Below are 25,571 nucleotides of genomic sequence, written 5' to 3'. Positions count from 1 at the left end.
GTTTGTATGCACAGCAGGATATAAGTCAAGAACCAGTGTTTCAGCAACATGTCTTATAGAAAGAATTCTGTAACATAGAATTTATAGCTTAGGTTAAACTAAAAATTCTTTGACATTCACCCACAGAGACTACTTGACATATTTTTTTAAGGAAGATTAGCCCTGAGCTAACTGCTGCCAATCCTCCTCTTTTTGCTGAGGAAGGCTGGCCCTGAGCTAACATCCGTGCCCATCTTGCTCCACTTTATATGTGGGACGCCTACCACAGCATGGCTTGCCAAGCGGTGCCATGTCTGCACCCGGGATCTGAAGCAGCGAACCCCAGGCGGCTGAAGCGGAACGTGTGCACTGAAGTGTTGCACCACCAGGCCAGCCCCAATACTTGACATTTTATTGCGGTTATTTTAATAAGATTTTGCTCAAAATTTTTGCCTTTATAGGCTTGAATAATCAGAAAATCTATCCCTAAGTCATTTATGAAAACTCCGTTTTAAAGTTTGATAAATGAAAACATCATTTTAGTATATTATTTTTCTCTTTTTCAATTTTCTTCTTACTAATTTTTATATCAGAATGAAGATGACTTTTCAGCTGTTTTGGAGTCTGTCCCTCATGAAATTTTATAGTGGCATTCTGCTCTTAGTTCATTTTCTCAACTTGTACAGAATTCCCAAAAAGAAATACTAAGGCCAAGCCAAATTTCCATGATTCCCAAAATATGTGTCTATGGGAATACTCTCTCCACTAGACTATGAGAATCATAAGAGAACAGACTGCATTTTATTTCTCTCTTTCATTGTCAAGAATAGAGCATGACAGATACTAGGCACTCAATGAACACTCATTGATTGAAAGAACATACGTTTAAAATGATACAGCACAATGTAATGGAAAAGTATTGCATTTGCATTCAGAAAGATATATTTTTTCCATTTGCTAGCATTGTGATATTGGGCAATTTTATTAACATTGCTGAATATAAATTTCCTCATCTGCAGCATATTCCTGAAACTCCCTGAGTTGTTGTGATATCTATAAGTGTATTTCAAAACACCAGCACAATGCTTGTCATCCAGTAGGTGCTCAATATGGTGACTAATAGGAAGGAAGGAAAAAAAGAATTAAGTACTGCATTAATGTGTGTATTGCAGTCTGTGGGTTCGGATCCCAGACATAGACCTACACGTTGCTCATCAAGCCATGCTGTGGCAGCATCCCACATAAAACAGAGGAAGATTGGCGTAGATGTTAGCTCAGTGACAATCTTCCTCAAGCAAAAAGAGGACGATTGGCAACAGATGTTAGTGCAAGGCCAGTCTTCCTTACACACAAAAAAACATATAGCATTCTTCCATTAAAATTGCAGACTTTTTTCTCTGTCACAGGGTAGCTCAGGGACACATTTCAAACATCAGATATTTTCTGAGAAATCTCTTACATTTATCTATTTAACTCCTCAGTATCAAATGACCCAGTCTCATCTGTCCAATGCCTATGAATAAGTGTTTCTGCATTTGGGTCATGTTCCTACCAAATTATAAAGAAAGTCCATAAATCATTATATTATCTCCTCACAGTCTCCCTTATTTCTCATAATTAGTAGGGCTATTTTTTGGCTTGCAACAGCAAACTTAAAGGAATCTCTCTACTTCTGTGAGTTCTGTAGACTTCCAGATTTATATGAGAAATGACCTCAATTACTCACATTCTTCACTCTTTCCAATTCCCTTAAGTACTGCAAGAGTATATTAACCAGAACAACGTTCCAAATATTAACATTCCCATCAGTCATTTCAATTTTCTCAGTCTTGACCACTGGTACCAATCACTCTTTGTATAAATACTAATTAGATCCAGGTATAAAAATGTGCAAATATCTTCAAGTTAATGAGAACCTGTTATATCAAGGCTCTAGTAAATATTCTCTATTAATATTTTGGTGGCAGATTTTCCCACAAAATATATATATATCCAAGTTATTTTTAGTGAAATCATAAAGTTATAATAGTTAGGATTCATTAAAAGTGTTCATTGTTTTCAATTCTTATTCTTTATTAAAGCAATATGGTATATATGTTTTTAAAAGTCATTTTGACCAAAGAGTTTACAACATAAAAATAATTTCCCCAGACCCATAGTGCCTTTACCCTACTCATTTCAACAACCGTTTTCAACTCAGCTATTTCTATTGTCTGATGTTTAAGTACATAATCTAAACAACATGTTGATGTCAAAGATTGCTCAATTTTAAAACTTCAGTTGCTGCCTTTATGATAGATGCTGATTTAGCTCTCTTACATTTTCTCCTTGGTCCTCTTCCCCATCTTCTTCAAATGTGTATATATAAATATCTATATAAATATATGACAAAATTTATGTTAAATTATTAGTTAATACTTACATTCTTTGTGGAAATATTAATTGAAATTCTGGTTAGGTAATATTTTCCCCAGAATTCTGAAAGTCATGCTTTCTATATTTCTAGTTTCCAGCTGCAGCAGCTGAGAATTTCCAGTATGAGGTTCATGATCATTTGTATGAACTTGTTTGTTTGTTTTTTTTAATTTTCCTGGAAACATTTGGAATCTTCTCTTTAGTCTATGTCTTTTGCAATTTGTAAAGTTTTATCAATTTTCTATAATCTCACTTTCTATAACTATTAAAATTTGAATCTTTAACATCCTTAATTGATCATTTAATTTTTCTATTTCTTCTTGCTTTTATTTCCATTTTTTTCTATTGCATTTTAACTCTATTTTCTGGGACTTTCTTGAATCTTTATTCAAAGCTACTACCAAATGCTTAATTTTCACAATTACATTTTTTTCTCAAATTGCTCTTTGTCGTGCTGATTGTTTCTGGTCTATAACAGCCTGTAACTATTTTATGTGTAAATGTCTAATTCTCCCTCTCTCCACATGGATTACTGTCTTTAAATTTTGAAATTCTCTTCTGCTCTCTCCATTGTCTATTTTTCCTCTTGGTTCTTTAATTTGATCTTTCTTTGTTTTCAAATAACTCATATCTGGAATATATGAAGAACTCTTACAAATAAGTAAGAAAAGGAAACATCAAATTGAAAATGAATGAAATACTTGAATAAGAACTTCAAAAAAGAGTCCACCCAAATAGCTAATAGTGATATAAAGAGTGTTCACTGTCATCAATCATGAGAGAAATGCAAAAAAAAAAAAACCTCAATGTGATATTCCTACACACACTCCCAAATGACTAAATTAAAGATTGACAATAACAAGTGTTGACAAGAATGTGAAACAATGCAAAGTAGCAGTAGTATAGCTCCCAGTTCAGACAGCCATGTCACACTTGACCACTTGACTAAAGCCAGCTAGAGACTTTTTTAAGTACTATCTTTTTTTTCGGTCTACTTATTTTATGTTGCAGAGATGGTGGTGGTCAAGCTCCTACTGCTATTGTATATCTGTCATTTCATTTCTGTATTTTTAAGTGTTTTTACTTTACATGTTTTAACGTGTCATTTTGTACACTAAACATTGTAATATCTTCAGTATTCCATTTATTATTCTAGTCAGTGTTCAACTTATTATTATAAAATAACCCTCATTGTATTTTGTATTTCTTTCCTTCTCAAATACTTTATCACATACTAATGTTGACCCTGCTACTTTGGGCATGAATGTTTGCCTTCTTATTGACTTTGTTCCTTTCAACTTTTTTTCCATTTGTTTTATGTGTCTCTTATTTTTAACACAACCTGAATAGTCTTTTCCTTCAACTCCTTCACCTATTTTTTAAATACTCACTTCACTGTCAAACATACATTTACTAGCCTAGCCACGAACACAAAAGCAAACCAAACATTACTGTAGAGTCAGACCTCAGAAAGACCTTTAGACCTCATCTCTTAATTAGAGATCACAATATCTGTCTCTCTCTCTTTTCTTTCTTTTTTTTTTTTTTTTTTTTTGCTTTGTACTTAGAATACTCCTTTTTTATCCCAAATACTCAGGATAGGCAACTGGAAGTGAAAAAACTCTCTGGCTTGGAATTCAGAATTTTTAATAATACTGCCTTCAGTTTTGCTTCAACAACAGTATTCATAGGCCACATGTGTGGTGCCAATATAACCAAAGTGAGACTGGTAAGCATGGCACCGCAGAAAGAGTGATGTCAGCATCGTGGAGGCATAAGTTGTTCCTCTTTTCTCCTCTTCCCATTTTTTTTAAAAAAAATGAGATCCATAATCAAATAAAAGAAATGAAAGTCCCTCAGCACTTTGCACCAAAGGACCCAGGAGTGTTCTTGTTCACCTGTGCCTCAGAAAATAAACAAATAAGACCTCAAGAGTGTTTGGATCTAAACAAATAAAATCCAAAAGAGCTGGTGAACCCGTCCACTTCCACTCACCATGACTGGGGGAAAACACCAAGAGCATGCAAACCTGGGCAGATACCCACAGATGAGAGACAAATTATAGAAGTCCAGACAACCTGAGGAGAGATTCCAGCATACCATCAGGAGCAGGATAGAGAAGAGTTTGGATGCAGAGGAGAGAAAGAACTCACCAGAGCCACCTCCCTCCCGCAGGCAACACTTCAAGGGGCAAAGCTGTTTGGCCATGGCAGTAGGTGAGTTCTCCTACAGAGGAAGTAGAAACCAAAGACCTTTCCGTGGAGGAGATAGAAAGCAAAAGTGGTGAGTGACTGCCTGGCTATCTCAGGTGTGTGGGTTGCTGCTGGAGAAACCCATTTCTCTCCAGCAGCAGCTTGGTTTCTGAGGAGTGATCTCCATGACTAAGAAGAAGGAGGAGAAAGGGAAGGAAGCAGATAAGAATATCAAAGGACATTAAAGGAATGAGGTTCCTGCTGTTGGCTTCAGGACTTCACCAGGAAGTTTCCCCACAAGGCTCTGGGAGTACGCCACTTAAGAATCATCACATCAGCTCACAGCCACTGCCAAAGCTCCAAGTACTAAACTCACACTTCCTTTCACTCTTCTATCAGCTCTTTCTGCATGCTACCAAGTGTGGCCACGAGAGTGAGCTCCAGTAGACAGGCAGCTTGCTCAGAAAATAGTGCAAGGTTGGTGGGCAAGGGAGAAACCACAAACCTGAAATATAGAACCACCCTCTGGAATACAAAAGAAAGGATTCTAATAGCCAGCCTGGTAAATTGTAAGAAACAAAGATGATATAAAAGCTAGATAAGAAAGTATCTGCCACTTCAAATGTGAAAGCAGAAGCGTATAGCGATAAATGATAAGGAAAATCAAGGAAATACGGTTTCACAAAAAGAAAATTATACTTCTCCAGCAGCTGAACTCAGAGGGCTGGAATATTGCAAACTAACTGACAAAGAATTCAAAATAGCTGTTATGGAGAAATTCAACAAGCTACAAGAAAACTCAGAAACACAATTTAATACTATCAAGCATAAAATTAATGAAAAGAAAGAGTTCTTTACCAAAGAGATTGAAACTATAAAAAAGATCCAAATAGAAATTCTGCAGCTGACAAATTCATGAATCAGATGAAAAATGCAAAAGAGATCACCTGTATCAGGGCAGATGAGATGGAAGAAAGAATACAGGACCTGGAGGATAGGAATATAGAAATAATTCAGTTAGAAGAGGCGAGGGAACTAAGATCTAAAAAGAGTGAAGAAAGCCTATGAGAGCTATTGAATTAAATCAGAAAGGCAAATATTCTAATAATTGGGGTTCTAGAAAGAGAAGAGGACAGAGAGTTTATTTAAAGAAATAATAGCTGAGAACTTCCTAAATCTGGGGGAGAACGTAGACATACAAGTCCCCAAAGCTAATAGAATACTCTATTATCTCAATGTAAAAAGACTTTCTCCAAGAAACATTACAATGAAACTGTCAAAAATCAATGATAAAGAAAGAATCTTAAAGGTATCCAGGAGAAAAAGGGAAGTATTCTACAAAGGAACCCCCATACTCATCAGCAGATTTCTCAGCAGAAACTCTACAGGCCAGGCAAAAGTGGAATGATATATTGAAAATATTGAAAGAAAAAAATTGCCAGCCAAGAATACTTTATCCAGTAAAGTCATCTATCGGATATGAAGGAGAAATAAAGGCTTTCCCAGACAAAAGCTGAGGGAGATCACCACCACTAGACCTGCCTTGCAAGAAATGCTCAAAGGAGGTCTTATACTACTCACAAAAATTAACTCACAATGGATCAAAGGCTTAAACATAAGACCTAATACCATAAAACTCCCAGATGAAAATGTAGGGAAGAAATCCCTTGACATTGGTTTTGGCAATGATTTCTTGGTCATGACACCAAAAGCACAAACAACAAAAACAAAAATCAACAAATCACCGGTCCTTTGGGAGTGTGTGTAAGAGTATCACATTGAGGTCTTATTTTGCATTGCCAATTCTGGAAATAGTTGGTCTTTTTACCTTGGTCAATATGATAAGCAAACATTTTTTCTGGCCTCAGAATTTACTTTTATGAATTAATATTTGTCCCAGTGTTTTTTTTCAGGGGTATGAAGATAAAGGAGAAAGATAAAGAGAAGATTATAACTATCATATTTGACATTATAAATAGAAGCTTGCATTTAATAAACATATGGTATCAGAATCAGAATCATATAAATGCCCAGGCCCTACTCTCAGACACTCTGATTCAGTTGTCGTGAAATGGTGTCCAACCCCCAGTAAAATATTGCTTGATGTGAAAACCACGGATTAGCTCATGCTCTGTCTTCATTTCTCTGGAGGAAAGTGGTATGCCTGATAAGAAAAGAGAATCTTCTAGAGACAAAAAAAGCTAGGTTTGGAAAAGCTGCTTGACGCAAGATATCAAGCAAGTAATTTAAGCTTTCTTTGTGTCACTTTTTATCTATGAAACCTGGAATACAATAAATGCCGACCTCACAGTATTGTTTGGAGGAGTGTATGTAGCAATGTATATGACTTTTTTTGTTATATTAATAGCTACCTCTTAGTTATAGTCTATTCATTAATTCATCTGAGTTTCCATTAATTCATTAAGTATTTATCGAGCACTTACACTATGCCAGATGCCAGTGATTAATTAGAAAACAAAAGCAAATGCCTTCCTAAAGTCTGGATTCTGGAGGTGAGAAAAAACTATAAATAAACAGATTGATAGATATATAACATAAAGGCTGGTAGCATTAAGTGTCATGTAGAAAAACACCTAATGGAAATAAAATTTAAAAGTGAGAGAGCATTCTATTTTAGTTTGGATAATCAAAGAACTTTTAGGGATGTAAGATTTGTGTAAAGACCTCAATGAAATGAAATAAGCTACTGGAATATCTGCACAGAATATTCCATTCAGAAGAAACAATGAAAAAGCCCTGAACTGGGTGTTGTTTCTGTTGTTTGGTTTTGGGTTTGGGGGATTTTTTTAGATTAACAGTAAGCCAGGGCCGAATAATGTAGTCTTACAAGGTAGAATGTAGACTGCTTTTTATTTTTTTTTTTAAAGATTTTATTTTTTCCTTTTTCTCCCCAAAGCCCCCCAGTACACAGTTGTATATTCTTCGTTGTGGGTCCCCCTAGTTGTAGCATGTGGGACGCCGCCCCAGCGTGGTTCGATAAGCAGTGCCATGTCCGTGCCCAGGATTCGAACCAACGAAACACTGGGCCGCCTGCAGCGGAGCGCACAGACCCAACCACTTGGCCAGGGGGCCAGCCCCTAGACTGCTTTTTATTTTAAGGGTAGAAACAAATCATTTTAGGCCTTTAAAAAGTAGAGTGATGTAAACTAACTTTGTTTTTGTAAAGGATCTTGGGGAGTAGTATAGAGGGCAAGAGGGAATGCAAAGCATATGGTTCGGAGTTTGTCTGACTGCAATGATGTTGGTGAAGGTGGGGAGGAATGATAGTTCCATGGATATGTTTTGAAACCGGATTCAACTTACTCTACTTCTGGATAAGACATAGGGTTGAAAAAAAAAATGTGACAAATCCAGGATAACTTCAAGATTTATAAAGTACCAAACAATGGACTTGATTTACAGATTTTATCTCATTTCATCTTAAAATAGCCCTTCAAGTTCAGTGACATTATGCCATTTAACAAATTAGAAAAGCGATTTCAGAGAATTTCAGTTTTCGTGCATCACAATAAGTTTAAATTGCTTCTTTCATTTTGTTTTGATGTTACTCCACATTCTTGATTTTGTGACATTTACAGAACTGTTGTTGTATTTTACAAGGTCTCTCACTGACTTTGCTGATACTATTTTCAATCCCAATTTATTTTCAATGATGTGATAAGATGGCAATACGAATGGGAGAACCCAAACACAGGTGAGATTATAACAGAAATCTGGAGTCAAGAAGCATAAGATATGGGAAGAAAATGACCAGCACTTTGTTGTTTCTGGGGTATAAAGGGTAAGGGACACGACACAGCAAAGTCTGGCAAGATGGCCTACAGCTTCTGGTGAGATTTTCTGCCATTTTGAGTAGCATGGACTTGACCTTTGGGCCAGTTATTCCCTCTAAAACCAAAATCTTTAATGGTGGAGTTTCAGGTTAAAGCCTGGAAATTACTAACCTCTTGACAGACTATGGGAAATCATAATGAATAAGCTAATTCTTTAAAAGGAAGTAGATACTTTACACACACTCACACACAAAATCAGTGTAGAACAAACTGACAAAAATGAATCATAACTACTGCAAATATTGTCATTCCCTGCCCAATTTAGTCTTCTTTTTTTTATCCTTGGATTGAATTAATTTATTGAAGAAAAATCACCTCTAGTTCCTTTCTTAAGTATTTCAAAGGTCAATAATTAATTACTGTGGATTAACACATAAATTATAGCTTTAAAGTCCTTAAAAGTCTACGAGTTTCACCTTTTTTGTGTTTAATTAGGAACAATCTGTTTTTACTTTCCAAGAATCTGTCAAAATTTTGGATGTGATTTAACCACCATGGTAACCGGCAACCAAGTCTGGTAATATAAATCAAAAAGTTACAGCCACTAGCCTGAAGAAAATATTTCTGACTCTACACTCTTTGTCTGCCTCCATATCTCCATAACTTTAAATTGTTCTGACAAGCAGCACATAATTTCTTTGGAGTTCATACCTCTTCTATAAGGAAATCACAGTAAAGAACACGAAAATAGTTGACAACAATGACCAGATTTTCACACATTCCATTCTATTTTAAGATTGTTGCTGAGCTTCAGCACAGCTGGTTTTCCAGAGTATAAAGAAATAATTTGCCATTCTCATGGTGTTATCCGTTGTACCACTCTTTCTCTTTTACTGCGCAAAGTAATTTAAATCTTCCATGTCACAAGTTGGTATAAGAGTAAACCTTGATTTCGGCCTGTGTGTGTTACACTTTAGAAAAATACTTTGGTATTTGTTTGCTTTGGTGCAGTTGACTGTCATCCACACTTAAAGGAATTACAAAATGAATGGCATTATCCACCATTAAAAAAGCTTGACTTCAGGGATATGTATTAACATAAAAAGCCAAGTCTCTAAACAAGAGTGAGAGTTAAAACAATTGTTTAAAACAAGTGTTAAAACATTGTTCTGTTGTACACAGAAAAGTTTTCGTCATCTGACTGCCTGTATCACTAGCATTTTAGAACAGTACCATTGCCTTTCAGCTGACTGCAACTCTACCAGAGTGACTTTCCCACCTATGTTCAAATATAAAGTTATTTCATATTGTAGATGTTATGTTTATTCTTGTTGCCATTTAGTAGTTGTAAACATTGTAATTGGTTGTATTGTCTCTCTATACTCCAGTAACACCTCATTCTGTGAAAGTTTCATTAGTTTTTCGGGACCCAACTGGTAATGCAATATGGAATAGTGGAGTTTTGTTGTTACGAGATGATCTCAAGTTGACATCATGAAATGCTCTAACCTTTCTCACAGGCTTTCTGGAAAAGACCCTAAATGAAAGGGATCTGACAAAGAGCTTCATAGCATGTATATATACAAAAAATGACCTATGAAGAGAGAACCACAAATTCAGGAGGCTGAATAAGCATATGACAGAGATTATTATAAGATGGAACTGAAGAGATAAGCTGAAACCAGAAGTTTAAAAGGGCATATTAAAGATTTCAGTTTTATTCTCAGAATACTAGGAAGCCACTAAAGGATTTCAAGATCCCGTGTCAAGAGACACATGATCTCATTTTAGTTTTGGAAATATTATTTTGACTGATGTGGAATAGGACAAGAATATATGAGACAAGCATAATTAAAATGAATATGTGGTAAATGAAGCCAGAATTGGGCCATTTTAGGGGCCAGGATAAAGTTGTTTCATGCCAATCAAACTCTTCCTACAGAATGTATCCTGAATCTACAGTCAAAAGAATATTCTTTGACCTTTATCACATATTAATTTACAAATATCCTTAGAAGGATATGAGTTGTTGCTTAATAGATATAGAGTTTTCGTTTTGCAAGATAAAGAGAATTCTGGATATCAGTTGCACAACACTGTGAATGCACCCAACAGCACTTAATGTTTAAGATGGTAAATTTTATGTTATGTGTATTTTACCAAAATTAAAAATGCTTTAAAAGTCAAAAAAGGGGGAGATATTTGTGAGTCACTTAATTGTTTACAAAAATCTTCTATGCGTTGTTATTTAACTTTGCTCTATATCAAGAAAGCAATATTAGTCTCATTAATAGATTAAAATACTGCAACTCAGAGCAGTTAAATGAATTGCCTGAGGTTAAATAGAAAACCTCTATTTTGAATTCAGGACCTTTGACATATTACCCCATATTGTTTCTACTAACCTCAAAATAAGTTCAGGAAATATATTTTGGTACTAGGGGAAGGTAGGGAACGGTTTTATCATTAAATAAAAGTCAGAAAGTGTATGTCAGAAGTCAGGTAAGAACAAATAATTGTAAAAGGTCTGCAATCCTTGAAAACAAATTCACCTTCGTCAAATCATACTTTTACCTAGACTCCACCCTGCTTGGTGTAACAGAATCTCATTTATTAAAAAAATACCTGGTACTGAAGAAAGACATTGCTCATCTTATCATAAGCAAGAATTGTGAAGACTAGTGGGAGGAAAAGAAATCAGTCTCAGGAAAAGACGTAAAAAGCATGTGGAAATACATGAAAACCACCCAAATAAGGACAAGTAGAGACTATTTATTTAAAGCCTCCTGTCCAAAGGAATTAAGTACCATCACTTGCCTTTGGCAGAGACTCAAACTTAGGGGGAAGTAGGAAAGATTTATAGTGGAAAAAAAAGAGGAGGCTCATGGTGAGCTCTGATGGGGAGTTGTTGGCTTGGGGGACCTGGATGTGGGCTACCTGGAAGTAGGGAATCATATGTTCCTATGTGATTGGTTTGGAGATGCTTGGCTTTCTCTGGTTGGGCCCAAGGAACAAAAATTAGGGAAACTGTGACCCAGTCCTGATCATTCAGTGCTGAATGCTGCAGAAGTTGTGGTTTGGCTTCTTGGGCTGTTTGCTGTGGAGCTTATAGGTCCAAGTTCAATTGTCATACATGGTCGGTTGTATATTCATTCTCTCAAGCACATGGGAAATGTTCAGAGATTTCAGATTAGGAATGACTAAGAAAAAGTACATGAGTACATTGGAAGTTTTTCATGTAGTGCAAAGCCCAGGGTGACCTTAAAAGCAGATTGTGATGCCTGTAAAAAACCTAAAATATTTACAATATTTAAATGGTTCTTATTCAAACCAATGTACACAGTCTTGGTCCAACAAGAAAGAAAAAAAATCAGCAACAAGATATATGGTTTTTTATAATTTCTCAATATTTTACCAGAAACGAGAGTGCCAGCTTCTCTCTCAAACACTTGTCAAGTTCTCAATTCTTGATTACTAGAAATTTCCATTATTCTCCTAAAGCAGAAATCATTCAGGCATACACAATTTACAAAAAGATTATGCAAAAGCTTAAGTCGAAATACATTCAATATATTTTCAATATAGAGTTATTTTTATGAAATACGCAGTCATTCAGTTGTCTCAAATCTACTTAGCTACATTTTTCTTCATTGTTAAATGAGTCAATCCACATAAGAATAAAAGTAGTTAAAATAACTTTTAAAATTGTCTTTTGAATATCATACTAAAATCATTCCAACTGAAGAATTAATTGAGGGCCAGCCTGGTGATGTACTAGTTAAGTTCTCGCACTCTGCTTTGACTGCCCAGGGTTCGCGGGTTCAGATCCCGGGTGCGGATCTGGATACTGCTCATCAACCATGCTGTGGCGGCATCCCACATACAAAATAAATGAAGATTGGCACAGATGTTAGCTCAAGGACAATCGTCCTCAAAAAAAAAAAAAAATAGAATTAGTCAAAAGGAAACAATTTTTCTTTGTTTTCTTCATACTTTCTTTTTTTTCTATTTTCTTCTCTTTGGTTACCTCTTTTCTTTCCCTCTTTCTTCATTCACTCTCTCTTGTTTCTCTCTTTCTTCTTCCTTTCCTTCTTTCATTCTATCACAGAAACATATTTTCCTTCTTTCTTTGTGATCACATTGATCATGCTTTTTGTGTTCTCTATTTTCTGATGCTTTGATGTCTTGGGACCTTGTTGACACAGGAGAGAACTGACATTGCCATGGCTAGCCAATTTCTAGAGATAGTAATGGACTTGCCCGCAAGTGTGCCTTTCCCAAGCAAACCAACCAATCCAAAGCCTATACCCTGGACTATCTACTTTATCCAGCTCTCACAGAGCTCTTGTATTCCATGCCACTATCTCTCTGTCCTTGTCACCTCAGAGCCAGGTAACAGACACCTAAAGATAGCTCCTGTACCCCAGAGCCTGTGAACTTATTCATACTTTCCAATCATAAGCCTGTTTACCTGCTCTGCCATGACTTCCCAATGGAAACCACAATAAAGGTTCTTGTCACATCTTCTTCTTGCTCTTTCTACCTCCTGCCAGACCCTGGTGTTTCCCCACGTGGCCCTGCATGGCATGTCTCTCTTCTTGGGAACTGTGAGTAACAAACTTTCTCTTCAATGGCAATTGTCTCCTGATTCGTTTGGCCTGACCATAGCTGAATAATAAATCTACATTTCAAAAGAGTGATATCTGATGGAAAACGTGGCAGTGGATTGCTGAGTGAGGGAAAAAACTCAGCTCACAATTTTTTCTACAGACTTTCTTTGACTTCAGACAAATGATTGGTTTTCTGATGAATTCTCAATCTGTGCATGTATATAGTCCTTAATGAGCACTAATGCCCTGACCTTGTTTGAGGAAAGCACTCTGAAGTAAATTTATGGTAGATGGAAAATTACACTTAAAGCATCTGGAGCACTTTTAATTTTCTTATCCTCAGAAAATAATCGAGAATTGTCAGACTTGCCCCTACCACTAGTTATGCATTTCTTCAGAAGAAATGGAATAGTCTCGTTCGTCCAAATAACCAACCTACAGAAGCACCCAAATGACTCAATCCCCTTCCTCAAAATGATTAAAAGCAAAGACATTTTACTACAGATACATACACAAGAAAAGCATTGCATAAGAGTACCACGAATAAACTGCATGTTGATAGAAAACATAAAACTTGTTGGTGTCTAAAACCCGTGTTCTCCAAACATTTTTGATGGCCTATCTCCTCAGCACAAAATCTTGAGCACATCTCCCAACATATAAACTTATTCCAAGTATAAGTGTACGTATCTCTGCGAACCAACAAACTAAACAGTAGTGAAGCACACTTCCTGATTTGTAGACTGACACAAAGAGACAGAATTTATTATTTTCTTTTTATACCTCAATGCATCATTTATGACAGTCCCTCCAATGCACATACCTCTTAGAAATCTCTAGTTTAGGTAATTTATAGCTTGCTATCTAGTCCAGATTACTAAAATAGCCTGCTCACCTTTTTCCCTTATTCCCTGGCCTCCCCTAACCCCCACTATCATTCTTCACACAGCAGCCACAGTGATATTTTTAAAACACTAGGCAGTTTTTGTCCTTCTCTTTAGTCTTCCAAAATCGTCCGACTGTCAGAGTTTGAGTTTCCCAAATGTAGACTATGAGATGAGGTTCGGTATGCAAGGGATTTTCTGAGGAAATGTTCCCAGGGAAACTGGTAAGGAACTGTTCCCCGGGGAGCTGGGAGAGCAGAACAGAGACAGGGAGAGGTCAAGGCAAGGGTGTGACCACAGGCAAAGTCCCGAGGAGGGTCGTTTCAGCCTGATGCCGAGGAGAAACTGGAGAGAAAATTAACCCTCAGTGTTTTTTTCAACTGTAGGCTGGACCCATGAATTATCTAATTATTGGTTGGGGAGTCACAGACATAAATTTTCAGACACTTCTCTGCAGTGTGGACAAGGCAGGCTCCAAAGCCGTTTAAGGGCATTCCTTCAACAAAGAGTCACAGGCACTAGCTCTTAGAAGAAAAGCATGCTGAAGTTGAAATATGCACAAAAATGGTCATACAGATCCCAGGGAATTTGGACACCAGTATTATCCATTACATAATCTCACTTAGAAAAAAATCTAAACTGTTTACCATGGCTTTGTCAGATTTAGCCCCGACTATTTCTGCAACCTCATCTTGAATCACTCTCCCACCCCAGCCCTCACCAGACTCAAACTAGCCTACATTCTCTCGCTTTAACCAACCAACTTGGATCCATATGGCTTTATTCACTTTGCCTGAGTTTTCCAACCCCTTTGTTATATGACCGACTCTATTGTATGTTTCTAATTTGAGTTAAAATGGTTTCTTTTCAGAGTCCTTCCCTCTTCTGTTCCAAAGAAATTTCCATGTCCCACAGACTCTTGGTCATATGATTTTGCCTTATTTTCTTTATAGCGCATACTGCCATCTGAAATTATCCTACTTATTGTTTTGTTGTCTCTACCCCCCCCAATTGCAATGTAAGCTCCATGCCTTCCTTGTTTGTTCTTTTATCCTCACCACACAGAGCAGTGTCTGACATATGCAGGTGATCAATAGTTGTTTATTTAATAAATAAATAAAGGGCCGTTCATGACCTACTTACATCTTGTCTATTCCACCTTCACCTCCTTGGGTTCCTATCTTCTGTTAATAGGGCTGTTCCTAGGAAATGAAAGACATTCCATCAAGAATAAATTAAGGAAAAATTTTAAGAGGGAATTTCCTCAGCATAAAATGAAGTAGCCATACAAGCTATTAGAGTGCACTGCCATGTTGTTCAAACAGCCTGTTTGTGAATCTCAGTTAATGAATCTTTGATTGATCTCACAGAGGTCGCTTGCCTTGAACTTCACAGCTTGGACAAAGATGAGAAGCTATTTCTGCCTCTATAAGCTGTATTCTAGAAGGCAGCAATATACCTGAACACAACAAGAACAGAATACAGCCTGAGATTTCTTATTTATAGAATGGCATATGTGGGTGTCAAAATTTAACTCACAATACTTCACATGTACTGAGAGAAATATGCTTAATTTAGTTTGTCTATAGCCAATGACTGTTACTCCCCAAATTTCCATTCATGGGTTAGAGGAAAAACTTTCACTTTGGATACTTTGGCTTAAAATGTAATCCAATTCAGCAGTGTAAACAATCTATATAATAATTTCAATAGGGGCCGGCCCCATGGCCGAGTGGTTAAGTTCACATGCTCTGTTTCAGTGGCCGAGGGTTTCCTTGGTTCGGATCCTGGGTGTGGACGTGGCACTGCTCATCAGGCCACGCTGAGGTGGCATCCCACATGCCACAACTAGAAGGACCCACAACTAAAAAATATGCAGCTGTGTACTGGGGGGATTTGGGGAGAAAAATCAGGAACAAAAAAGAAGATTGGCAACAGTTATTAGCTCAGTTGCCAATCTTTAAAATAATAATTTAAATAATTTAAATCCAAATCTATGGTTTAAAGACTCCACTTTGATTATGATCAGTCTTACTGGAAAAACTGCTCAGTCACTCAAATATCTCAGGCATCTACTTTCCCTGGATCCTCCCTAGGGTTGGATACAAATGTATGAAGGAAGGACATGACTTATGTGCACAAGTGGCCATTGGAAAGACTCAAAGCCCTTTGTTGTCATGTCCTCTGGCTTCGCTCCAGGACTGTCGCAAGTCCATGCCTTGGCTACTTCCCAATGGGCAAAGTATGCAGCTGTCATGACTCAGTCTTGTTTTCCTCTCCCTTTTTATTTGGTCTAGGTTCCAGGTATTCTTTTATTACAGGTCAAAGATATAAAGGTATAAAAAGATAATTTTACGGAATACATATAGCTCAATATTTATGTATGAAAATGGGTATTTAATATCATTAAAATCATATTTAGTATGTTTCCCAATCTAATGTGCATGACAAGTCAAAATTATTTCCTTTACATCACTACATATAATTTTTTCTCTTCATTGTTGCACTCAGAATTCTAATATTTTACAACTAAAGAGTCTTGGAAATCAATAAATCAAACTTTTCCTTGTACAAATGGAAAAGCCAAGATACATAGCAGGGTATGGGACTTTTTTTTCCCCAAGTCTCAGAAATCTGGGAGTTTCAAATGTGGACTATAGGTCCCAATTCCCAGTATAATGTATTTTTCTCTGTTCTACAAGGTTTAGCATCAGTCTATGCATTTCCAAAATTGATCTTAAAATAGAGAGGGCATTTCTTGAGTTCTCCTTTGATTTCTCCTTGATATTTGACAGCCTTGCCGACACCTTCTCTGTTATATGCTTTTACACGTTACTGCAACTCCTCCGGGTATGAATAGGTCCTTTTCTTTTTTTAATGCTGCTTTGCTTTTCCTCATTCTGAGATTTAACTAGAAGAGCACCTACTTCTCACCAAAGCTGCTATCTACTGTCCAATCTCTCTTCTTTCTCAGGACTCTGTGACTCATTGATTCTGTCTTCTCAGTGGTTTCCACTAAGTAGATGATTCACAAATTATCTTTTAAAAATCTCTTTCAACTCCCTCCTGTCATTTCCCACCCACACAAACTGAATTCCTTTCCAAGTCATTGCACTCCTGTCGGTAGACAGCAATATTCCTACTATTTTGTTAGTTGTTAGACCCAAGTCACTAGCTTAACAATGCATTCAGAATTAAAATAAAGATCTCAACAGATAATCTCTGCCTGAGTTCCTATAATTTTTTTCCTTCTTGTTCAAAAGAAGTGGACATTTTTGGTTGTGGAGTTGGGGGGACTCACCACTGTGAGGCGCCAGTGAGTCTCACATGCTAACCATCCTGAAAAGAACAGGAAAATTCTATTTCTACGGCATCAGTTTATAAGCCTTTTTTTTTATGAAAATGCACTTTACATTATAAAATTTCATTCTCCTCTGGCACAGATAAATGATCATATGGAGTCCAAAACTCCCAATTACGAATCACTAGCTTTTTTAGAAAAATTAACAGGTAACCTCCATTTGGGCTCTGTAGAGGTTGGTCTGAGCCTACTGATTGAGACGATGATACTCTATAGCCATTGAAATATATGTGTCTAGAGAATGTGTTTTTTTAATGTTGGGGAATATTTAATCCATAATATTAGGAAGAAAATACAGAATAATATCTATAAGATAGCATGAATGGAAAATATACCAAAGTTTTAATAGTGTGTCCCTTTGCAAAGAGGTGGGAGCAGTGGGCTGGTTACAGTTTTGTGTTTTGATTCTCAATACTTCTGTTCATTTTCAACTGAAAGCACTTATTACTTTTATAATCAGAAAAAAATAAGATACAAATGGAAATGCATGGTTAACATATGTTTTATTTATTTATTTCAGACTTTGTAAAGGAAATTACATTAATCACATACCTTTGTTCATTAACCTCTATTGTAAATTCAAGAATTGTCAGTTGGTTTATTCATTTATTTATACCATTTTTTCTGACATATTATAAAAATTCTAAGGCATATTCTTTTATGTGTGGTTGTTTCATGTGTTTGTATTAATTTGTATGCATAGTGCCACGCTATAGAAATAAGTCAACTTTACGTGTTTCACTCAGCAACATGCTTTGACTATCTAGCCATGTTGCTTTGTGTAAACCCTGTTCTCGCATCAGCTGCACGTGGTTTCCCCTATCCCTCCATTCTACAGTACTTTTTCAGAGTTAACTCACTCTGCTTTGGATCTTTATCCTTCCATAAAAATTTAAATAATTTCTTCAAATTTCTCAAATAAATACAATCAGAATTTTGAAATTATATATTTACAAATTAAGTTTTGTAATTAATCTATGATGATGTTATTTCTCCCCATCTATTTGAATCCTTAGGGTTTTTAGGTGATTTTTAACATTTTTCTATAGATATTAGATATTATTAGTTAATTCCAATATTATTTTTATAAATGCTTGTATTAGTGGTGTCTTATTATTTATCATAAGTATTGCTAAACATTTTCTATAGTAAATCTATTATTTTGTAATTCGAAATAAAATAAAAATATTAAAAAATGTGTGTTCTAATATATTTATAAATGTTTTCCTACTCTACATATGCTTGAATTCTTCCTTGATATGATATGATATGAATGATATGCTATCATTCTTCCTTATCACTACAAGTGAGAGAACTCTTAACTGCAGGACTAAAGAAAAATCCAGTTAACCAACAGTCATATGCTATGATCCCTCCTGTCATTAATCTCCAACAAAGCAATCTTTCTAGATCATTTTCAGAATTACTTTTAGACAGTGAATATTGGTGCACTGCCTCCCTCTGCACTCCACAGCCCGTTCATTCAGAGGAAACCCCATCGGACCTAGTAATAAGCATTAGGGAAGAGCACATCTGCTTCTCTCCTCAAGTTTCTTTACACATAAAAGAATCTTTCATTAGAGAAACTCTCCTAGTCTCTCTCCACCTATTGACTCATTGTTCCCCAGCAAAACTTGACCTATCTGATTATGGGGCTTCTCCATATCAGGGATCTGCCTGGCAGCAGAAATCCTGCTCTGTTCTTGGTCTCAAGCTGATCATTAAATTTGATTAAATATACAACCCTGACTATGGCTTTAGTTTTCCAGTAGTAAAATGTAGTTTCATTCACAAATGAGGAGGTTCTTATAAAACCTGTGCATGGAACTTCTGGCTCTAAAAATAATACTTGTTCAGAGAATCAAAGAAAAACTGGAGTGACTAGAAAAACATGGTACAATTCTCTCATCAGATAAGAAATAGCAAAATAATTAAAACAAAAGAAACACTGATTATTCTGGGACAAGAGAAATTTCCTCAAGGGAAAAGTTGAATCTTAGAAAGATATTAAATAGACGTAAATTGCAAAGTGATCTGCAAGGCCAGGATAGAGAGGTATAAAAGGGAAAATGAGGTTTATCTGAATGTAACTCTTCTTAAAGAAGGTATCGGGGAAAATAATGTTGTTCTAGTTGTTACCAATCAGGTAGGATGACTTTGGCCCAAAAATGTCAACATCACAGAAAGACTAGAGTGACTTCCCACACAAGATTTAGGGTCCAGAGAAGAGAAAAGAGAAAACTTTAAGCAGGGCCATGACAATCCCATAAGGCAAAATTGTGCAAGTTAAAATAAGTTGCTCTGTGCTTTGGGTAGACACAGTGCCGTGTAAGGGCACACAGCTCCATGATGGGGATGCAGGAAGAATATCTTTTGCAGTTCACCGATACCAAAACAAGGGTAACAGCTCTGATATTAACCACACCAAAAGGACATCAGGAAGAACTATAGTAAATGGAGTTCAAGCTTGAACTAGATGTTAGTTTGATGGGATCATAGCTCCTAGGTGGGATTATCCTACTCAGGATAAGGTAGCAGGACAAGATTTTTTGAAAAGTGGGTATGTTTGGCAAGCTTATATTTCTCACTAAGGGAGGTTCCTCCAGAAAAAAATCTAAAGAAGCATATTAAGCTAAAATGATGCATATAACAGAAAGTGCAGAAATTGTAAAAGTAGGCACTCAAGTCCAGGAAACAATATCTCTGCATGTGTTAAATAAGGAAAAGAATCAACCTAAGGAGCAGGTTAAAATGTGGAGGATCATTTGATCCTTCCTAAAGGACTAGGGAAGTTGTTCTCAACACTGCACATACTCATGCTCCTAGGGTACTTTAAGAAAATAAGGCTCCTGATCTAGTTCAGATCTACTGATTTAAAAACTCTGGGGTGGTGAGATTTTTTTAAAGAACTCCCCTAGTGCTTCCCAAGTGCGGTCAGAGATTTCAGAGGCACTGACTAGAGGCAGATTCTACTACTGTATAATGATATAGATTGAATCCTACTCAAGGTGCACCTCATCCAAAGCCGAGAAGAGACAGCATCTTGAGACATACATGGTAAAGCTACTATTCACTGCTGGGACTTTGGATGGATTAAGACTTCCTTCAATTGAGGAACCCTCTGGGGTAATTCCACAGTAGAATCAATTATGGGCACTAGGGGTAAAGCTTCCCTGGGAGGCAAGTTTCACAGGCATAAGCAGTTCCATAGCAACAGGCAATAACATTAGCCAAGGGGCAGAAGACAGAAAATGCCTAATCATGAGACAACAGAAAAGCTGTGTCACTAGGCAGAGCTCACACTCAATGCTGTACTGGGAAGAGATATGGAGATTCAGGGGGAAATAAAAATTAGGCATCTTAAACTATCCTGGATTCAAGAACTAGGGCGGGGGGCTGCCAACATTGCAAATTTCCAACTATTATCAGAGGGGCAGGAATGATTCAAATGCCACTCTCAGAGAGAATCAAGTAGAAATTATTTTATACATTTCAAAACTAACCACACTATTCCTGAAACTGGGCAGCAATACAAAACAAAACAAACACAAGAACATTAAAAGCTGTTTTTCCTACCGATGATGCCACCACTTCTCCAGATGTTGTGCATTGCTTATGAAATAAGCCAGTAGGATGGCTTTCTTCTTGCTCAGATGGTCTTCTTTTATGCCTTTTCTGCTTCTCACTCTTTTGTGAATGCCTGTTCTAGAAACTTGAAATGTGAAGGCCAGGATTCCATCCTTCCTTCCCCTGTAAACCCAATCTTCTTCCCTCTCCACCAAGGAACCACTTCATGCACTGATGAGTCAGCAGATTCAAATTATCTTACATTTGTCTTCCTTCTCCGGGCTTTAGTTTTCTTCTCTCAATTGAAAATGCCCTGAAATCCTTACCAAAATGTGAAATGTAGGGTCTAAAAATTTCAGCCGCATCAAATGCTGGATCACATTGTTGTGAAGGTAATGAAATGACTGGGGTAAGCCTGTGCGGCTCACAGTCAGGGAATCCGAGCCTGAGATCCAACCCATTCAAGACCTGCCTGCAATTTGGCGCCACCTGGTGGCAGCTGTCCACTCCAGCATAAATCAGAAATGGGGATAACTGGTTCTGCGACAGGCTGAAACTTCTGGGAAAGAAGCAGTGATTCCAGGAATCTGCCTAGGCATGGACTCGTTTTGTTGACTTAATCTGGAGGGCTTGGGCCAGGAGAATAATGAGGATATAAGGACCCACTTTCTTAAGATGCAGTTGTCTGCTATTTCCCTACTTGGCTTCATCTTTCCTTCAGAAGGAAAGACTTTAGACTACTCCCATTGGAAAACAGAGGTCAGGTGTAGGATGGGAGCTAGTCACTAATTCCACTCTTCCCAAACTTGGATTAACTCAGGATGAACTATCATAGAGTTTTGCCGTATTATTTTTCTGGTTCATGCCTTTCTCTAATTTTGCCTTTTAGCTTCTTTTTCAAGACCCTAGTCATACTTCTCCTGGACAATCACAGCGGCCTCTCAGCCTATTTCCCTGAGTCCTCAAGATTTAGCTCAAATATAATCTTTTCGTAAATGCTTCCTATCTCCTTCCCCTGGACTGTTTGTGTGTCCTTCCTCTCTGCCTCCTTAACATCCTACATAAACATTTATGTAGGCATATCAGCCTCTCATAATACATTGCTTAGTCATCTGCCCTCTTGATCTTGAGATGCCTTAGGGTAATGACCTGTAAAATATTTCACTCCCAGATTTGGCCACAGTGCCTAGAAAATTGTAAGTGATTAAGTGTTACTTTATATATTCCCTCCAATTTACACATTCACAACATTAAAAATCATTTCTTCATTGGCCCTCTAGTACTTTAAAGAATATTTTACTCACAGCAGCAGAATCACAGTTTATTCGAGCATACACTGAATGAATCTTTGTCAAAACTTTAACATTTACTCTGTTGATTTAATATAGAAGCTAAATATTGACTCCAGGATATTAATTTTAACATTACCACTGTCCATATAAAGTTATCTTACCCTTTATCTTTCCTTTTTCCTCCTTCTTCTTCACCAGTGTCAGACAGCTATTAATTAACAAGTATTTTTTGTGTACCTACTATGAGCAAGACATAGTGTTGAGCAATGTAGAAATTTAAAAAAAAAAAAAAAACTGTAAGAGTTTGTCCACATCTACTTGGACCTAAAATGTAGTTAGAGAAATGATGTTGAGAATGATGATGACTAAAAAGACCACTATCATCTTTTAAAAGCAGACTATGCACGAGGTATTATACTAATTGTTTTGTAATGACCTGAAAAGCATATAAACCTTCCCTACCCCATGGATGACCAAATGAGAGAGGTGTGAGGACATCAAAAACCTGCCCCGATGTATAGAGTGAGTAAGTGTGGAGCTAGCACTTGAACCTCAACTCTTTAGATGGATGGACCTCCATGTTATTAACCATGATGTCACTCACTTACATGTTAAAAAAAGGTAACACAGGCAGGGTAGAAAATATTGATGTGGAAGGTGAAAAGGAAAAGATTGCCTTCAGGTGGACGATTCAGGAAAAGTTTTTCGAAGGCAGTAGGATTTGAACTGGATCTTGGAATCTAAGGAGAGGAAAGAAGGGGCAGGGTGAATTAAGGAAATGTGTCTGGGAAAGAGGAGACTAGGTTCCAAGTTTCACATTGGAGAATTCTACAGACAATCTGTCTGGTTTTTAATAAATAATGCTCTCCTGTCCCCCCTCTCAGTATAGTATTCACATTAAGTTATTGTCCCAGTAGATTTTGAGTTCATACGGATTCATGTTGTAACAAAATTTTTCTTGGGGCCTTTGAGGAAAAAAAAAAATAAGAATGTAGAAAATAATTCTTCTAGATCAGATCTAGTCTATGATCATGGGACAGGACAATGTAACTACAGAGATCAAAAGTAAACGTCGTTTGTACCAGGCTGACTTTTACTACTCACTGGTAAATAGTATATGAAAATGTCCATATTTCTGTGCATCATTTTACTTTTAAGATCATATAGTTTAAACAATATATTTTATATTTTCATGCAGAAAAATCGTCTTTTTTTGCAATCCTTAATATACTGGCTAGAGAAGTTTACTTACTGCCTCATCGTTGTGCTAATAGTTCACAGAGAGCAACAGAATGAGCAAAATGACAGAAGCCTATATGAATTACAAGCTAACCGGAGAAGTAGTGTAAGAATGTGTATTAGAGTCATATTTTGAAATATAAGTGAAATAATTGCTGATAAAATTTGCTTTTTGGGGAGGGGCGTTAAAGGGAATGGTACACCCCCTTCAAAAAAACACTTTCACTAAGTCTTCATGACTTAGTGAAATCTTAGTCAAAGGTTTTATTTTTTGAGATTTGTTGGAGTAGGGGAATACTAACAAAAGTAATCTTCAGTTAGTAGCAGTGACAGAAAAGATATTCAGGCAGAAACTCTAGGATCACTTTTCAGATTCTAGAGTAATGTGTTTTGCAGTGTTAGTTGCTGGTTGCCAGCCTGTGTTTTTGCTCTGCAAGGGCAAGGTGTCCATGGCCTTTGAGCAAAGGGAGCAAATCTCTCTGCTTCCTTTGAAGTTTCTCTCTCCAAAATCTTCTAGCAGTCTGCAAGCATGTGGCTGGATCAAATGTATTGTTTCTTTGTCCATGGGTCATTTTTCAAATGAGGTAACAGATATGAAAGTACTCTGAAACTGAATGGTGATTAAGAACTATATGGTATTGTCATTACTGTTGTTTTTATATTATCTTCCTATTATACAAAGCTTCCGCCAAGATATCCAGTAATCATCCTTTCTCAAAAAAAGATGGAGCTCAGAATTCTCTCATTGAAAGCTCTATTTTGCTTTAGAAATATCTGTGTCTATAATAAGCACATTCTGCCATTTCATTTTGTCTTCAAATGTGTCACACACACACACACACACGGCCAAATTATGTGTGAAAAGGTTGGCAGGCCAAAGTTTCACCATACCAACAAAAGTTTTAAATTACCATTTTCCTGATATTTCCACTCTAAATACATTTTATAAAATGTGTTCACGGGAACATTAATTCTGTCAGAATATTAACAGACACTACACAACAAGAGGTTTTACGGTTAAAAAATGTATTAGATTCAAGTAGTCGTATAAGTGTAGTAATAATTTTGATGGCTATAATTTATTCAGTAGTTTCTAGAAAAAGTTTATTGTATGAATAGCTTTAGAAGCATTTCCTCAATCTCCCCATTTTACAGGTGAGGAGTCAGAAAGTTATTCAGAGGCTTTAAGTCAATATTGGAAGTCATTCAGTTAATAGCAGAACCAAGACCTAAATCAAGGTTTTTCTACTCATTTTGAAATTTTTTTTACATTAAATAGATAAACAATTCTTATTTTTTACTCCAGACAATCTTAGAGCCATTAATATGTTAACGTGTAACACACTTTATTAGTCAGGGTTCTACAGAGAAACAGAACCAATGGGATATATATAACATCTCTCTAGCACTCTCTCTCTCTCTCTATGTGTATATATATATATAATGTATATCATACGTACATGATATCCCAGATGGATGGACAGATTTATGATAAGGAATTGGTTCACATGATTATGCAGGCTAAGACTCAAGTTCTGTAGTCAGCAAGCCAGAGACCCAGGAGAACTGACGGTGCAGTTCTAGTCTGACTGAGAAGGCCTGAGAACCAGGTGAGCCGATGGTGTAAGTTCTACTCCAAAAGCCAGCAGGCTTAAGACTCCAAAAGAGACCATTTTTCAGGTTGAGTCCAAAAGCAGGAAAAAGACCAGGGTCCCAGCTCAAGCAGTCAGGTAGCAGGAGTTCCCTCTTGGCTTTTTGTTCTGTTCAGGTCATCAACTGATTGGGTAAGCCCTACTCACACTCAGGAGGGCAGTCTGCTTTATGCCTTCTGCCAATAAAATGCTAATCTCACCCAGAAGCACCCTCACAGACACACCCAGGATAATGTTTGATCAAATGTCAGGGTATCCCATGGCCCAGTTGACCAAAATAAAATTAACCATCACACATGCTAATATGTAAATCTAGGGACTGAAGTGGGGCAGGGAAATGAGTATTTTCTAAACATTTTTTAGGACAAATTCCATCCTTTTGAAGAGCAAATTTCAGAACCAATGTTCTATAGAACATCTTTGAGATTTGTTGCTCAAGACTTCAGAGACTGTTATTACATTACATCACGTTGTCTCCAGAACCTTTGAAAGGTTTTGCACCTTCATTTCTTTTTGAACCAATGTACTATCAGACAGCAATAACCCTAATAGAACCCATTAGAATGGAAGCGGTTTCTCTTTTAAG

General features: G+C 36.8%; 1 long non-coding RNA gene across 1 annotated transcript in view; it reads right to left on the bottom strand.

The window, feature by feature from the left end:
• LOC138923469 (uncharacterized) overlaps positions 1 to 21,243 on the bottom strand; it is a 76,854-nt gene extending 55,611 nt beyond the window's left edge. The window contains exons 1-2 of the long non-coding RNA XR_011437115.1: positions 20,812 to 21,243; positions 15,018 to 15,076 (exon numbers count right to left, since the gene is read on the bottom strand). This is a non-coding gene — a long non-coding RNA (uncharacterized lncRNA). The remainder of the gene's footprint in view (positions 1 to 15,017; positions 15,077 to 20,811) is intronic.
• Positions 21,244 to 25,571: the final 4,328 nt, after the last annotated feature.

Source organism: Equus caballus, chromosome 3 (genome assembly GCF_041296265.1).
Source record: "Equus caballus isolate H_3958 breed thoroughbred chromosome 3, TB-T2T, whole genome shotgun sequence".
Classification (NCBI taxonomy): domain Eukaryota; kingdom Metazoa; phylum Chordata; class Mammalia; order Perissodactyla; family Equidae; genus Equus; species Equus caballus.
The sequence above is the reverse complement of the archived record's forward strand: the minus strand, read 5'-3'. Positions and strand labels throughout refer to the sequence as shown.